Source organism: Sipha flava, unplaced genomic scaffold (genome assembly GCF_003268045.1).
Source record: "Sipha flava isolate LNK unplaced genomic scaffold, YSA_version1 259_pilon_pilon, whole genome shotgun sequence".
NCBI lineage: Eukaryota > Metazoa > Arthropoda > Insecta > Hemiptera > Aphididae > Sipha > Sipha flava.
In genome coordinates this window covers 168,853-175,037 of record NW_020272920.1, presented here as the reverse complement: position 1 = coordinate 175,037, position 6,185 = coordinate 168,853, and positions in this window count along the sequence as shown.

Below are 6,185 nucleotides of genomic sequence, written 5' to 3'. Positions count from 1 at the left end.
CAAATATACGCGTGCACCTAACGATAAATTAGTTTTTCTATCAGACATTGAATTGGATAAAATTCATTGTTACACCCGAGAAAATAAAATAAAACCACACAATCTACTTATAAATGTGCAAGTGGTTTATTTCTGTGCACTACTATTTGAATTATAAATTAACAACTATCGCATTTTCCGATGTTCGAATCATCGACTATCTACTATAAGTATGATAAAATAACTTTCTATTTAAAAAATTAAATGTCACATGTATTATCATAGTTTAGCTAAACAGTTTATTCAGTTTTATTCAAAATCTAAGTTTAATGATCAAAGTTATTGATTTATATCCAATAGATCGATTGGATATGATAACCAATGTAATAATCTTTCGGGTTGAAATTGATCAACTACAATGTTATGAAAACTAAAATCTTTATACAAAAAAAGAATGATTTCTTGTTCGTCGTGTGATTATTTAATTTAAAAAATAATGAATATCGATTAAATTTTCAATTACATAATTTTACTTCGCCGTATATACTAATATCTTCCTTTTCCATTTTTTTTTTTTTTTTTAAATTGAAAAACAAAAACAATTTGATTTGATTATAATATTGATTCATAAATGATAATATATTATTTAAAATTTTACCCTCCGAGCACAATATATTTTACGATCTTGAAAAAACACTAAACATTAATTAATATAATTAAATTTTTCTTTCTGTTTCATCATTTGTTTGTATCTTGCAAAATTTGAAAAATGTATTCATAATAAATGCAATTATTACCAAAATTCTGACTGTATTCGTTAATTAATAACTACCGATACTTATATATTTCGTATGCCAATTTAAAATGATAATCGATAACATATAAATGTTATTTGTTGGTGTTTTCTTACGCAATATATTTTTTTTAGTTATTTTTGAGTATTTTTTTTATAAATATTTAATAATATCAGTAAAAAACGGTAACTATAATAATTATTATTTATAATACATTTTAAACTACGAGACATTTGCGAAAATGATTCAATGCATGATATTCAATTAGAAATTCATAGTACAATGTCTACAACTTTTTAGTTGCAAACATTTTACATCTGTGTCATTATATAGGTAGTGAATATATAATGTTTACATCGGCGAATGCGATTCATGAATATCGAATCGAATTATATAAATTGGATACCTATTGTAAATCGATTATATTATTGATTGTTAACTGCCCCAATTAATTTATGAACAATAATGGTAACTGCATACTAATTGCGCCCCAAAGATATCCACCCAAAAAGTTTAATCCGAACTGTGGTTTTTTTTTTGGCGGGTGTACAGACGAGTTGTAGCCGATATGTTTTTATTATTCAAGTTGCAGCCCGATCAATATTTGCTATCTCTATCACACCTATGTAATATTATCGTTCCCTATTCGATCATAATGTCCAACAGTTATCATATTATAAATATTTATAACATTATAACAAATATAGTTTTATAAAATAATACATAATTAAATTAAAATTAAAAATTAGTAAATGGCTAATACTCGTAAATTAATATATAAATATAAAAAACAAATGGTTTATATAAATAAACAAAAGCCAGGTTAGGGTTATCCTGGAGTATTATTATATTTATAAAGTACGACCGACTTCAAATTGAAAATTCATTATCAGGTTATATACAAAGTAATAAAACAGAGTAAAAAAAAAAATTAAAAAAAAATTAAAATAGATTCACGAATTTATTGACTTTTGTATCACCTGATGATAAATATTTAATTTAAAACAGGCTTAGAAAATTTAAGAAGTATAAAAATACTCCAGGCTAAGCTTTTACTATATTTATTTATTTCTGTATATAAAATATTTGTTTATTTATTTATATATTTATTTACGAGTATCAACCATTTAATATTTTTTAATTTATATTTAATTTTTTATTATTTTATTAAAAAAAACTTGTTAAGTATATATAAATATATTGAATTAAATACAAATCTACCAATAGTACTGATTCTACAGATAGTCCGATGTCATTATAAAAACGGGATGAAAAATGAAGCTTAAAACGTACAGTCTAATATTAAAAATACATTAAATTAGTATGTACTCGGGCCGCAATTCGGAAGATATTTTTACTGTCGGACGCTTCTAACAACAACCCATAATGGTTTTTGCACATTCGACAAAGATACTGGGCAATCATTTTTTGTCGCGGTTCGCAAAGGAAAAGAAAAACTCGTCAGTCTTTAGGTGTAGTCCGATCGCAGCTGGGCTATCCGTTGAGGATGGACTACCGGAGTGATATTATACTCGAAAGTCAAGTTTTCAATATATTTTAAAGTTGATTTAATCGAAAAGAAATGAGAAGACTTCGTGTTCGGTCGGACCACATACTGTTCACGGATACTTGAGCTGACTTGTTTTTTGTTTATTTTCCTCGTCCGGGGCTGTACAAGTTTTCGTCACACGTCCGCCAATTATCTACGTGAGTCACGAGTGGACGCTATTCGGAGGTATTCAAACAGTCGATTTTTACGAGCGCGAAAACGCGACGTCGGTACATCATAAGATGTCGCTGTCGGTGACATCGCAACACCTCGAAAGTCCAAAATTAATTTTTTTTCGGGGAACACATAAACGAGTTGATAAAACAATTTTTCCCTGATCATGCCTCAACCGTATAAAAACAATATTTGTATATTATTTTAATATACTATTTTAAATAATAGTATTGTTTTGATCATTTTACGAATCTATCGATCGTTCTGATCGTCGTTACCGATTTTCCGAATGTTTTCACGTAGACACATGTGGTCTTCGATTTTTTCGGACTTACGAGGCATACCTTGTACGAGCAGTACCTCCAATGATTACCGCCCGTACGAGGCACGAGAAAGAATTACGATAAGATTAATTAATTGTCCGATTGACACATTTTTCCACCACGTGTCGTACGCATTCGTGTAACAACCACGGACATACACGCGTGCGCACCCATCACCCGTGTGTCTTTTTGTTCTTATTTTTCCTCAGATCGCGGGTACGCGTCGTCGTCGCGCTCACGCCCTACGATGAGGTGCAATGGTGTTCCGTCGTCAAAAGTACGGCGCAGGGACGGGAAAAAGGAATAGGGCCGGATCGTCTCGACTCGGGCGAAGCGCACGGGATTCACCTGTTGCACCGGTCAAGCAACCGCACGTCACGGCCTCCCACCCCCATCGTCGTTACCGGACCGTTTTTTTTTTAAATTTTTTTCCCTCTCGATCGAATACGATGAGAATGCGACGGTTTTCATCCATTTAATTGCGTTTGGATTGAAAGTCGAATCTCGGTACCGACGATTCGGTGGCGTTTAAAAGCGTTCCACGGCAATGTCATCGAATAAAATGATAGGTTTTTTGCTCTACGCTTGTCTTTTTTTCGTGCTCACATTTCTAACGATTAAAAATATAATGATTTGAAATGTTTATTGGCAACAAGGGTATTGGCTTGGAAAAATAAAAACTGTTTAAATATATTTCGTTAGCATTGATAAGCGTTTACGTGATACACTTTTCGGAAATATCGTTATCAAATAATAAGATCATTTTGTTTTCTTTGTTTATTTGTTTATTTTCATATTTTATTCGATTAATTAATCATGATTGATCTCCAAATAATTTAAACTCTCGTTTGAACCTATTGCATAAAGTTGATTGAAGATTTTACGATTGTTTAGCAGGCGAATGAAAATTAAAAATTGAGAGACCAAATTTAATACATATGGTTTATTATTTGAACTGCGCGATTCACGATTACATATATTTGTATTATCTTCTTGCTGTATGTTAAAATATTATTTGCTTATTGAAATAATAAATATTTATTATTTCCAACCAAGTAACATAAAAAAAATATATACTGTTTTACTAAAATTAGTTGTAGAGATGTTTTTTTTTACATAAAGATTGTTTAAACTTTATTTATTTAGTCGGAGAAACTAAAATAAAAATAATTAAAGTTCTCATTGAATCCATACATATTGTATTTCCTAAAATGTTATAAGTTCTCGCGACAGAAATGTTTAAAAAATATATTTTAAATTTACTTTAAAGCAATATAACCTAATTAAACAGAACAAATATTCTATACATTTTTATGATTTTCTTTTATGAATACCAAAAAAACATTAGGTCTTAAAAATAAACACCCAAATACGATCATCTTTTGCATATAAGTGTATTAAAATTGCACTAAACTTTATCATTTTTACTTGCTTTTAATCTGTCCAGTGCATTTAAAAACAGTTTGATTTTGTGTAAATTATACTTATTTATTAAGTAAATAACATATATATATATATATATATATATATTATAGTATACAAATAACGTCGCGAACAATTGAACTCAAAACACTACTTATATTTAAATACAATTTTACATGATGTATAAGCATATTTGTATCGCATAGTGTATTAGTGGTTTATAAACACTATTTAAGAGAACTTTTGTATAATATCGCGTGTATGTTATAATAATAATTTCAAAAATACAGCGAGAAAAACTCATTACCTTTCAAGTTGAAAAAAAAATATAAAAACATACATGTTTCCACAAAAAAATAACAATAATGTATTGTTACACGGACATACATACGTAGGTGTATTATATAGGTATGGTCATTTATTAAGCCGGAAATGCGTATGTGTCTTGATAGTTTTTTAATTGGAGGGTAGCTTTTATGTTTTGGTTCCACGTTGAAAAATATCACGAAATAGCACTTGATTTACATCATGTCATTATGTTGACATTACACAATTTTTCAATTTTAAATAACGTTCATATTTTACACGAGATACAGTTAAATCGGTCTCGATTTTTAAAGCATGCACTAATGACCAAAGGAGTACATAACATTGTGAAGTATGAAATTCAAGGCGAGATTATTATTCAACGTACAACTTACGTGGCACGCGTGCACCTTAAAATTTATCCGGTGGGATACAATAATTAGTATCTATAATGATTCTTAATTTATAAAAAAATGAAGATAAATCATTGAGTTAAAAAAAAAAAAAAAAATTAAACCGAAGCTCTCGTTGTATATAGTAAATAAGTATGCATGCATGTATCTTAATATTTACCCGGTGAGATATAATAATTAGTATAATGATTCTTAATTTTTAAAAAGTAAAAATAAGCCATTGTGTTTAAAAAAAAAGATTGATCCGAAAGTCTTGTGGTGTATAATAAATGGGTTAAAATATCAATTTTATTGAAACTGTACAGATCCACCAGATAACCTGTATGATTAAAAAAAAAAAAAAAAAATACAACATTTTTTGGAAATGTTCAGTTGGTAGTATTATTTTGATTTTCAGAAGAAAAAAAACAAAATTAATTGCTTTAAAGGACTTTCTGTTTCAATTAACTTAGCCGTTACAACATGAAACTTTTGGTTAATTTTTACGGGAAAGTGTTTATGAACAATTATTAAAAATATATCTGACAAATCAATACATTATTTATTTCACTCAAAGAATTAAAAATATTCCATAATAAATATGTACATTAAAATAAATATTTTATATAAAATAAGTACAAAAAAAAGAATGTCGTATAAATATTTTATTAGTGCAGGATTGTTTATATTTTATCTTTTTAATTGCTTTTTTATGTTTAAAAATTACACCTTTTAAAGAAAATGATAATGTTTATTTTTTTACATTGAGGTATTATAAAACATTATGTAGATTTATAGTTTTCAAGTTTTAATTATAAAACTATGGAAACGTTTCTAGAACTTTAAAATTGGTATATTAAAGGAATTCATAAATCATAAATTTATAATTAATACCGTTTAAGACTATTACTTGTTTTTATAATGGAAATAAGAGTTTATATAATTTAACTGTAGCTGTGATGTTTTTGAATTTATTGTACTATACAGTTACTAAGTTACTTCAATATAATAATAATGAAAAAAAATCATTAAACAACAGTATAGGCACGTTAAGATTATTAAAAAAGTTATTAATTTGATTTTTCGGTGTCTTTTTGGCCTAACTATTCTTTTTACCTTTAATTTTATACTTAATATATTTTTAAAATAAAGTAGGTACTCACTTATCTCTTTACTTCCTCTACTTTTGAAAAATTCGAATTAACTTAAACTAATAATTAATCCGGTGGTTGATTAATAGGTGTAT